This window comes from Oncorhynchus mykiss, chromosome 18 (assembly GCF_013265735.2).
Source record: "Oncorhynchus mykiss isolate Arlee chromosome 18, USDA_OmykA_1.1, whole genome shotgun sequence".
Classification (NCBI taxonomy): Eukaryota; Metazoa; Chordata; class Actinopteri; order Salmoniformes; family Salmonidae; genus Oncorhynchus; species Oncorhynchus mykiss.
Window position 1 is genome coordinate 68148034 of NC_048582.1, and position 12515 is coordinate 68160548.

Consider the following 12515-nt stretch of genomic DNA (forward strand, 5'->3'; position numbering starts at 1 on the left):
CTCAATAATTCATTGAGTTATCCGGTTATCCAGTCCCCCTGTTAGTCAAGTTGCTGTTATTTCTTTTCTAAAGCAGTTATTCCTAAAAGTACAACAGAGCTATGAATAATATACCATGATGAATAGATATTTCCACGTTCATATAGATTCCCACTTTGACATCGGCTGATGTCGTTATCCCCATCCAGTCGACTACTTTTAGATGGCAGTGTGTTCGTCTACTTTCCATCTTTCTGAAATTAACGTGGCTTGTCAGGACCATGGATAGAAATAAAAAGCCCCACAGCACTCAATCTTTAGTGAAAACATATTACCTATCCTTTGCTCGGACAATATTCCCACATTTGGATTGTTGCAATGTAAGAATTTATCCTGTAGCCATGGCGACAAAACACCAAGAGGGATGCAGGGTTTGTGTCCTAAATAGAACCCTATTCCCTATATAGTGCACTACTTTAGACCAGAAGACCCTATTGAACCCTATTCCCTATATATAGTGCACTACTTTAGACCAGAACCCCATTGAACCCTATTCCCTACATAGTGCACTACTTTGGACCTGAGCCCTATTGAACCCTATTCTCTATATAGTGCACTACTTTAGACCAGAGCCCTATAGAGCACTATTCCCTATATAGTGCACTACTTTAGACCAGAGCCCTATGGAATGCTATTCCCTAAATATGGTGCACTATATTTGATCAAGCCAATCCGGGGTAGTAGTGCACTAAATAGGGAATGAGGTGCCATTTGGGACACAAAAACATCCTCCAATAATCCAATCACATCTGCTACGCCACAATCCACCACAAACTACCGTGGAAACAAGGCCCAGGAGGTGTGACGGGCAGGCGGCTGGAGGTGCAGACGTCTGGTTGTCTGACACCAGGATAATTACAAGTGTTCCACTATCATTAAGATGCTAAAACTAACCAATTCATTCTGGGAACACACAAACACAGACACACACATATAGAGAGATCCCTACCACCCCCCCTCCACACACACATAGAGATATCACCCCCCCCCCCCTCCACACACACATAGAGATATCACCCCCCCCCTCCATACACACATAGATATATCAACCCCCCCTCCACACATATAGAGATATCACCCCCCTCTACACATATAGAGATATCAACCCCCCCTCCACACATATAGAGATATCACCCCCCCCCCCTACACACACATAGAGATCTCACCACCCACTCCACACACATATAGAGATATCACCCCCCCTCCACACATATTTTTTTTATTTTTTTTTTTATTTATTTTTTTTTATTTTTTTTACCTTTATTTAACCAGGCAAGTCAGTTAAGAACAAATTCTTATTTTCAATGACGGCCTGGGAACAGTGGGTTAACTGCCTGTTCAGGGGCAGAACGACAGATTTGTACCATGTCAGCTCGGGGGTTTGAACTCACAACCTTCCGGTTACTAGTCCAACGCTCTAACCACTAGGCTACCCTGCCGCCCCATATAGAGATATCACCCCCCCTCCACACACACATAGAGATATCACCCCCCCTTCACACATATAGAGATATCACCCCCCCCAAAACACACATATAGAGATAGCCCCCCCCTCTACATACACATAGAGATCTCACCCCCCCCCCCTCCAAACACATATAGAGATATCACCCCCTCTACACAAATATACAGTGATATCAACCCCCCCTACACACACATAGAGATATAACCCCCAACACACATATAGAGCTATCACCCCCCTACACACATATAGAGATATCACCCCCCCTCCACACATATAGAGATATCACCCCCAACACACATATATATGCCCAGTCTTAATGCATTCAACCCAGCCTTAATGCATTCACACCCAGCCTTAATGCATTCATCCCCATCCTTAATGCATTTACCCCCAGCCTTAATGCATTCACCCCCAGCCTTAATGCATTCATCCCCATCCTTAATGCATTCACACCCAGCCTTAATACATTCACACCCAGCCTTAATGCATTCACACCCATCCTTAATACATTCACACCCATCCTTAATGCATTCCTCCCCATCCTTAATGCATTCACACCCAGCCTTAATGCATTCCTCCCCATCCTTAATGCATTCATCCTCATCCTTAATGCATTCACACCCAGCCTTAATGCATTCATACAGACATATGTATACACCGTGGCTGCTTCGGAATGGCATGCTATTCCCTATGGGCCCTGATTTAAAGTTCTGCACTTCAAAGGGAATAGGTTGCCATTTGGAATGTATGTCGTATCTACAAGGGCAGGGTTTTGTATTAAACCTAGAAATAATTCCTCAGAGACAAAGGCTATTCCACACCTATCTGCAGTGCAGAACCCGATCTTCACACCTTTCTGTAGTGTAGAACCTGACTTTCACACCTATCTGAGGTGTAGGAGCTGACCTTCACACCTCTCTGCAGTGCAGAACCTGACTTGCACACCTCTCTGCAGTGCAGAACCTGACTTGCACACCTCTCTGCAGTGCAGAACCTGACCTTCACACCTCTCTGCAGTGCAGAACCTGACCTTCACACCTCTCTGCAGTGTGGGAGCTGACTTTCACACCTATCTGCCGTGTAGGAGCTGAATTTCACACCTATCTGCATTGTAGGAGCTGACCTTCACACACATCTGCATTTTTGGAGCTGACCTTCACACCTCTCTGCAGTGTAGGAGCTGACCTTCACACACATCTGCATTTTTGGAGCTGACCTTCACACCTCTCTGCAGTGCAGAACCTGACTTTCACACCTCTCTGCAGTGCAGAACCTGACCTTCACACCTCTCTGCAGTGTGGGAGTTGACCTTCACACCTATCTGCCGTGTAGGAGCTGAACTTCACACCTATCTGCAGTGTAGGAGCTGATCTTCACACCTATCTCCCGTGTATGAGCTGATCATCAGATGATATTATCTCTCTCTCTCTCTTTCTCTCTTCTCGCTCTTTCTCCCATTCATTTTCTTATCTTCTACCTAGAGAAATGGTATGAAATGGTATCAAAGTAACCTGTGGAATCAAATCAATTCAAACTAAATACAGAAACACGTCAAAGCTACAGCTAATTGAATTATACACTGTATATTATATTATTATCATACATGTTAGAAACTAAGGTGCTGTCTAGAACATATGACAAGCCTTTGATGAACCGTTTTTGGTTACTGGTTATAGAGAACTCTTTCTTTCGTGTTCAATGTAGAACTCTTTCCACAGTGGGTTTTTACATGGAACCCAAAACGTGGCTTAACCTGGAACCCAAAACGTGGCTTAACCTGGAACCCAAAACGTGGCTTAACCTGGAACCCAAAACGTGGCTTAACCTGGAACCCAAAACGTGGCTTAACCTGGAACCCAAAACGTGGCTTAACCTGGAACCCAAAACGTGGCTTAACCTGGAACCCAAAACGTGGCTTAACCTGGAACCCAAAACGTGGCTTAACCTAGAACCCAAAAAGGGTTCTCCTATGGGGACAGCCAACACCTTTTTGTTAAGAGTGTATGCATCTCGTTAATTATTATTTATTGAACGATACGCATGGAATAAAAGTGTACAGCACTTGATTTGGCCACCTATGCATTTCTTTCCCATAGTTATTTAAAATATACAGGAAGTGTTGATGATATCAGTTCCCATTGCGTCTAGTCCCACATGTCAGTGTGATAAAAAAAAATGTCTCATGCATCTCAAGGCTGCTGTCCAAATGGCACTTAATTCCCCTGGGCACTGGTCTAAAGTAGTGCACCACTACCCTATAGGCCCTGGTCTAAAGTAGTGCACTACTACCCTATTGACCCTGGTCTAATGTAGTGCACTACGACCCTATAGACCCTGGTCTAATGTAGTGCACTACTACCCTATTGACCCTGGTCTAAAGTAGTGCACTACTACCCTATAGACCCTGGTCAAAAGTAATGCACTACATAGGGAATAGGCTACCATTTAGGTAACGCCAATTTTTTCCACCTGAGGTTGTGTTTGATTAGGTTGGGTTAGTGTTAGTGTTGGGTTAGTGTTTGAAAAGGTTGGGTTAGTGTTGGGTCAGTGTTTGATTAGGTTGTGTTAGTGTAGGGTCAGTGTAGGGTCAGTGTTGGGTCAGTGTTTGATTAGGTAGGGTCAGTGTTGGGTTAGTGTAGGGTCAGTGTAGGGTCAGTGTTGGGTCAGTGTTGGGTTAGGTAGGGTCAGTGTAAGGTCAGTGTTGGGTTAGGTAGGGTCAGTGTTGGGATAGTGTAGGGTCAGTGTTGGGTTAGTGTAGGGTCAGTGTAGGGTTAGTGTTGGGTCAGTGTTGGGTTAGGTAGGGTAAGTGTAGGGTTAGTGTTGGGTCAGTGTAGGGTTAGTGTTGGGTCAGTGTAGGGTCAGTGTAGGGTCAGTGTAGGGTTAGTGTAGGGTCAGTGTTGGGTCAGTGTAGGGTCAGTGTTGGGTCAGTGTTGGGTTAGTGTGTGGTTAGTGTTGGGTTAGTGTTGGGTCAGTGTCGGTTCAGTGTTGGGTCAGTGTTGGGTCAGTGTAGGGTCAGTGTTGGGTCAGTGTAGGGTCAGTGTTGGGTCAGTGTTGGGTCAGTGTTGGGTCAGTGTAGGGTCAGTGTTGGGTCAGTGTTGGGTCAGTGTTGGGTCAGTGTTGGGTCAGCTGAGCGCCAGAAAATAAGGCTATTTATTCTTTCTTTGCCGTCATGACGTATGGCCTAGACCTGACACAAAGACTGTGTTCCAAATAGTACCTTTACATTCCTTCTACCCTGGAAGAACCTTTAAGGGGTTCTAAAAGTTCACACACAGGGGAACCTCTCCAGTTCAAAACGTTTCCTCGTGGAACCCCTATGAAAAGGGTCTTTATAGAAGCTACGTGTAAAGGTTGAACCTTTTTTAACATTATATTGTAGAGGTAACAGCCTATCAGAAGATTGTAGGCGTGGCTTATTGGATGCGTGACTTTCAGATAGTTATTTTTGGCCACCCGTTAGAGAAAATCTTATCCTTGTTTGTCCACTGCGAATAAATTAAAAAAATCCTTGAATATTTATGCGTATTACATATTCTAATATTTTTTTCATTTTTTTTTTTATTTCACCTTTATTTAACCAGGTAGGCAAGTTGAGAACAAGTTCTCATTTACAATTGCGACCTGGACCAAGATAAAGCAAAGCAGTTTGACACAAACAACGACACAGAGTTACACGTGGAGTAAAACAAACATACAGTCAATAATACAGTAGAAACAAGTCTATATACGATGTGAGCAAATGAGGTGAGATAAGGGAGGTAAAGGCAAAAAAAAGGCCATGGTGGCAAGGTAAATACAATATAGCAAGTAAAACACTGGAATGGTAGATTTGCAATGGGAGAAAGTGCAAAGTAGAGATAGAAATAATGAATATAATAGTAACATCGCTGATTAATTTACATACTGTGCAGTGATAAAGTGGTGACTTTATTCCTCCTCTGGAATTTGCAAAGGCTCATGGAACTCATACAGCCTCGGTTAGCCTCATTGACGCTACAAGACCTATCCGTGTTCAATCTCAAGATGTGATGACAAGACAACACAGCAGATGAAGAGGAATGACATTTCTTCTCACGCACGGAAAAGATCCATCGGTAAGCCACGCCTCCAGTCCAGGAACCATTTTGCTACAAAACATTGAAGGTTCTTCCAAGAGTCCCTTTAACTAACTAAAGGTGCAAATATGCACCGTTTGACAAGCAATGTAGGGAATAGGGTGCCATTTGAGATGAACCCAAAGAGATTTGTTGAAGCTGATTTTTCTCATCTGTCCCTGGGTGTGTCTAAGGAGGTTGTAGCATGTAAAACACACGCACAAGCACACATGCACACATACACACGCACACACACACACACACACACACACACACACACACACACTTCTACATCAAGTAAATGTGACACGTTACCCATTCGGATGCGCTGTGCAGGGCCATGCTAGCTGTCTTATTAATGTCGTTCCTATAGAGGACTCCATTTGGATGGAGAGAATGTATGAATAAAATAAAGTGTTTCTCTCCTCTCCTCCGCTTCGCGTCCTCCATCACTCATGGTAACACCGGCCTATAGGGGATGGGATATAGGCCCATCCAGAGGATGGATTTAGCCTGAATGACCGTTATAGAGAATGGATTTAGCCTGAATGACCGTTATAGAGAATAGATGTAGCCTGAATGACCGTTATAGAGAATAGATTTAGCCTGAATGACGTCGTTGTCATGATAACGTAGTTGTTTGATAGACGGGATACTCTGTATGTTCCTTCCTAACCCTTGTTTGCAGGGTTACTCAACGGCTAGGAGGTATCACTTCTGTAGTGAATAAGAGTTCAAAGTTCATACCATTCGCAACCAAAGCTCACGCTGATGTTGGCTTCGTTCTGTAGTTATTATCTGAACCATTCTGACATCGTACCGTCGTCCTCACATCCTCTGAACAGGAGGTTACATTTTCGTCAAGGGCTTATATAGTGGAGGGAGAAAAGGGGTGTGTTTCAAAGTTTACAACCAATGTCTCTTCACGTGGGCGGGCCACTGAGTCGGGCCTAATTCACTCATGAAAACCATATTCTTACATTTTAGAAGCTAAAATCACATTTCATCCCATCACAAATAATTTCATATTCAAACATTTAAATTGAACAACAATTCCATGTGAATCCGATAACTCTGATGTGTAGACTTTCCACTGTAGAGTTTATGTCATCTTATCATTGATGAGAATGTCTCAGATGACAACCGAACTGACATCATATTAAGTACCACTGCATATGTTCAATTGGTCGGATTCCCAGAATATAGTTAATTTCCCACCACCTTCTGATGTTCCCAGAATCTCTAGGTTAACCAAGGGGTTTTCAAACGTCACATCAGTAGGGTAGAGAGAGGAAAAAAAGGGGGGAAGAGTTATTTATGACTGTCATAAACCTACCCCCAGGCCAACATCATGACAAGTGGGATTCTAAATGCTCAGTGATCTGTTTGATAAAGACTTGAAGACTTTAGAAAGGCAGGGTAGGATAGATTGTCTGTAACAGTTTGGGTCTAGAGTATCTCCCGCTTTGAAGAGGGGGATGACCGCGGCAGCTTTCCAATCTTTAGGGACCTCAGATGATATGAAAGAGAGGTTGAACGGGCTAGTAATAGGGGTTGCAACAATTGCGGCAGAACATTTTAGAAAGCGAGGGTCCAGATTGTTAGCCCAGCTGATTTGTAAGGTCCAGATGTTTCAGCTCTTTCAGAACATCAGCTATCTGGATTTGGGTGAAGGAAAAATGGGGGAGGCTTGGGCAAGTTGCTGTGGGGGGTGCAGAGCTGTTGAATTGGATAGGGGTAACCAGGTGGAAAGCATGGCCAGCCGCAGAAAAATGCTTATTACAATTTTAGGTTATCGTAGATATATTGGTCGTGATAGTGTTTTCTAGCCTCAGTGCAGTGGGCAGCTGGGTGGAGGTGCTCTTATTCTCTATGGACTTTAAAGTGTCCCAGAACCTTTTGGAGTTTGTCCTACAGGATGTGAATTTCTGTTTGAAAAAGCTATCCTTTGCTTCCTATCTGCCTGTGTATATTGGTTCCTAACTCCCCTGGAAAGTTGCGTATCGCGGGGGCTATTCGATGCTAATGCAGTACGCCACAGGATGTTTTTGTGCTGGTCACGGGCAGTCAAGTCTGTAGTGAACCAAGGGCTATATCTGTTCCTGGTTCTACATTTCTTGAATTGGGCATGCTTACTTAATATATTGAGGAAGGCACTTTTAAAGAATAACTAGGCATCCTCTACTGACAGAATGAGGTCAATATCCTTCCAGGATACCTGGGCCAGGTCGATTAGAAAGTCCTTCTCGCTGAAGTGTTTTAGGGAGCGTTTGACAGTGATGAGGGGTGGTTTGACCACAGACCCATTACGGACGCAGGCAATGAGGCAGTGATCGCTGAGATCCTGGATGAAGACAGCAGATGTGTATTTAGAGGGCAGGTTGGTTAGGATGATATCTATGAGTGTGCCCATGTTTACAGATTTAGGGTTGTACCTGGTAGGTTCCTTGATGATTTGTGTGAGATTGGGGGCATTTAGCGTAGATTGTAGGACGGTGTGCTAATAAAAATCACAGTTTAGGTCACCTAACAGTACAAGCTCTGAAGATAAATGGGGGGCAATTAATTCACATATGGTGTCCAGGGCACAGCTGGGGGCTGAGGGGGATTGTATCAAGCGGCAATGGTGAGAGACTTACAGTATTTCTGGAAAGGTGGATTTTTAATAGTAGAAGCTCGAACTGTTTGGGCACAGACCTGAATAGCATGACAAAACTCTGCAAGCTGTTTCTGCAGTAGATTAAAACTCCACACCCTTTGGCAGTTCTATCTTGGCAGAAAATGTTGTAGTTTCCTATGCCAGGATTCAGACACGGCTAGGACATCAGGGTTGGCGGAGTGTGCTAAAGCAATGAATAAAACAAACTTAGTGAGGAGGCTTCTGATGTTAACATGCATGAAACCAAGGCTTTTATGGTTACAGAGGTCAACAAATGAGAGCGCCTGGGGAATAGGAGTGGAACTGGGGGCTACTGGGGGCCTGGGTTAACCTCTACATCACCAGAGGAACAGAGGAGGAGTAGGATAATGGTACGGCTAAAGGCTATAAGAACTGGTTGTCTAGTGCGTTGGGGGCAGAGAATTAAAGGAGTAGATTTTGGGCGCGGTAGAATATGTTCAGGGCATAATGTACAGACAAGGGAATGTTAGGATGTGAGTACAGTGGAGGTAAACCTAGGCGTTGAGTGACGATGAGAGAGGTTTCATCTCTAGAGGCACCAGTTAAGCGAGGTGAGGTCTCCTCATGTGTTTTTACGGGTGGGACAAAAGAGCTATCTAAGGCATTTTATGCGGGATTTAGGGCTCTACAGTGAAATAAAACAGTAAGAACAAGCCAAGACAGCAGTAGACAAGGCAGGCATGAAGCAATCACAGGTGTTGATCAGGAGAGATTAGACCACTGCAATGCTCTACTTTCCTGCTTCATAGATTAGACCACTGCAATGCTCTACTCTCCGGATACCTAGATCAAATCAAATTGTATTTGTCACATACACATGGTTAGCGGATGTTAATGCGAGTGTAGCGAAATGCTTGTGCTTCTAGTTCCGACCGTGCAGTAATATCTAACAAGTAATCTAACAATTTCACAACAACTACGTGATACACACAAGTGTAAAGGAATGAATAAGAATATGTACATATAGATATATGGATGAGCGATGGCCGAACGGCATAAGAAAGATGCAGTCGATGGTATAGAGTACAGTATATACAGTGGGGCAAAAAAGTATTTAGTCAGCCATCAATTGTGCAAGTTCTCCCACTTAAAAAGATGAGAGAGGCCTGTAATTTTCATCATAGGTACACTTCAACTATGACAGACAAAATGAGAGAAAAAAATCCAGAAAATCACATTGTAGGATTTTTAATTTATTTATTTGCAAATTATGGTGGAAAGTAAGTATCTGAAAAATTGGAAAAACTGAAAAGGCACTGTACCTACATGTACGCTACGGTCACAAGACGCAGGCTTCCTTATTGTCCCTAGAATTTCTAAGCAAGCAGCCGGAGGCAGGGCTTTCTTGTATTGAGCTCTGCCTATCCATGTGAGAGACGCAGACTTGGTCTCAACCTTTAAGTCTTCATTGAAGACTCATCTCTTCAATTGGTTCTATGATTGAGTGTAGTCTGGCCCAGGGGAGCGAAGGTGAACGACACTGTAGTGACCAACCACCCTTGCCTTTTCTGCCTGGCCGGCTTCCCGCTCTCCACTAGGATTCTCAGACTCTGACCCTGTGATGGGGGCTGAGTCACTGGCTGACTAGCCATCCTGAGGGGTGAATCATGTCGTGCCAGGCTTTTTTCGCTGATGTGATCTTCCTGTCCGGTTTTGCGCCTCCTCGGGCTCAGCCTCAGGGTAGTAAGTTAGTGGTCTGTTAATATACCTACTGGTGTGGGGGCTGTGCTTTAGCAAAGTGTGTGGGATTATATCCTGCCTGGTTGGCTCTGTCCAGGTGTAACTTGTGTCCCCCGACCCCTCCTGCCTCAGCCTCCAGTATCTATGCTGCAATAGTCTTTGTGTCGGGGGCTAGGGTCAGTCTGTTATATCTGGAGTAATTCTCCTGTCTTATCTGGTGTCCTGTGTGATTTTAAGTATGCTCCCTCTAATTATCCCATCTCTCTCTTTCTCTCTCTCTTTCACTCTCCCCTCCCAGAGGACCTGAGCGCTAGAGCCATGCCTTGCATGCCCAGTCTCCTTGCTGCTGCTGTTGATCCCGTTTCTGCTGTTCTGCCTGCAGCTAGAGACCCTGACCTGTTCACCAGACATGCTACCTTGTCCCGTACCTGCTGTTTCTGACCCTCTCTCTTTCGCTCCGTTCCTCTCCCTCTCCGTCTCTACCGCACCGGCTGTCTCGACCTCTGAATGCTCATCTATGAAAAGCCAACTGACATTTACTCCTGAGGTGCTGACCTGTTGCACCCTCTATAACCACTGTGATTATTATTTGGCCCTGCTGGTCATCTATGAACGTTTGAACATCTTGAAGAACAATATGTACCTTAATAGCCATGTACTCTTACAATCTCCACCCGTCATAGCCACCCCTCAGACCCCCCCCTCATAGCCTGGTTCCTATCTAGGTTTCTTCCTAGGTCCCGGGCCTTTCTAGGGAGTTTTTCCTAGCCACCGTGCTTCTACATCTGCATTGCTTGCTGTTTGGGGTTTTAGGCTGGGTTTCTGTATAAGCACTTTTGTGACATCAGCTGATGTAAGAAGGGCTTTATAAATAGATTTAATTGATTGCTTGAAGAGGGAGAAGGAACGGGGGAAGAGAAGGAGGGAAGGGGACAGAGGGAGGGGGAAGAGGACAGAGGGGAGAGGAAGAGGACAGAGGGGAGAGGAAGAGGACAGAGGAAAGAGGAGGGAGAAAGAGGGGGAAAGGGAGATGTTGAGCGGGTGAGGTGAGGACAGAAACATGCAGAGAGTTTAGGGAGGAAAGTGTTAACAGAAAGGAGGTCTTTCACCATCTGTGAAAGCAGCTTTGTGTGTATGTGTGTGTGTGTGTGTGTGTGTGTGTGTGTGTGTGTGTGTGTGTGTGTGTGTGTGGGGAGAGTGTCAGTGCATTCTAGCATACCTTAGCTGCTCTAGTTGTGCTCCATTATGTAGATATCAACACTCAAACCATTGTAGAGAGAGAGAGAGAGAGAGCGAGAGAGAGAGAGAGAGAGAGAGAGAGAGAGAGAGAGACAGAGAGAGACAGAGAGAGACAGAGAGAGAGAGAGAGAGAGAGAGAGAGAGAGAGAGAGAGAGAGAGAGACAGAGACATGATTTATTCACCCTTTTGTACTTCAACTATGCGCACATTGTCACAACACTGCGTATAGACATAATATGACTTTTGAAATGTCTCTATTAATTTGGAACTCCACTTTTGTTTTATTTATTTATTTATTTGTTGATCAATGTAAACATGTTTCCCAATAAAGCTCTTTGAATTCAATTGAATTGAGAGGGGAAGAAAGACAGCGAGACCTCCAGACAACCAATGGCTCTCTCAACCCACCTCTAGCCCATTTGATATTGAAGAAGTAGATCAATAGTAGTTATGTCGTTTTTGACTGATCAACCTTTTTTAAAGAGGTATTTTTTTCTACTAAGCAAACCAGGAACAGATGAATAAAGCGGAGTTGGTCTCCGACGTGACAGTCTATTGGCTTTTAATTGGTTGGGTGCAGTAATAGATTACGGGACATGACAGAGTCCCTTTCACAGAAATCTGTCCACTGAGACACCGTTACAGCAAGGTCAACGCACCCAGAGAGAAACCAATCAATACTTTATTGAATGAGAGGCCTGCCTAAGTCTGCCTGAGAATGATAGAGGGTGAAATAAGGAGGTGAAGAGGGAGAGAAAGAGAGAGAGAGAGAGAGGGGGGTATGAGAGAGAGAGGGGGTATGAGAGAGGGAGTGACAGAGAAAGAGAGAGTTTGAGAGAGAGACAGAGAGAGAGAGAGGTGGGGTATGAGAGAGAGAGAGAGGAGTGACAGAGAGAGAGAGAGACAGAGAGAGGGGGGTATGAGAGAGAGACAGAGACAGAGGAGTGACAGAGAGAGAGAGAGAGAGAGAGAGAGGAGTGACAGGGAGAGAGAGAGACAGAGAGAGAGAGAGACAGAGAGAGAGACAGAGAGAGAGGGAGAGAGAGAGAGGGGCGGGGGTATGAGAGAGAGAGGGGAGTGACAGAGAAAGAGAGAGTGTGAGAGAGAGACAGAGAGAGAGGTGGGGTATGAGAGAGAGAGAGAGGAGTGACAGAGAGAGAGACAGAGAGAGAGACAGAGAGAGAGACTTGACACATTGAGTAAACTAGAATGCTAATTAGCCCTAAACAGAGAGTACACAGTGGCAGAATATCTGACAAAAACTACAGTGTATAAGTGTGTGTGCGTGTGTGTGTGCATGTGTGCGCATAGGTGTGT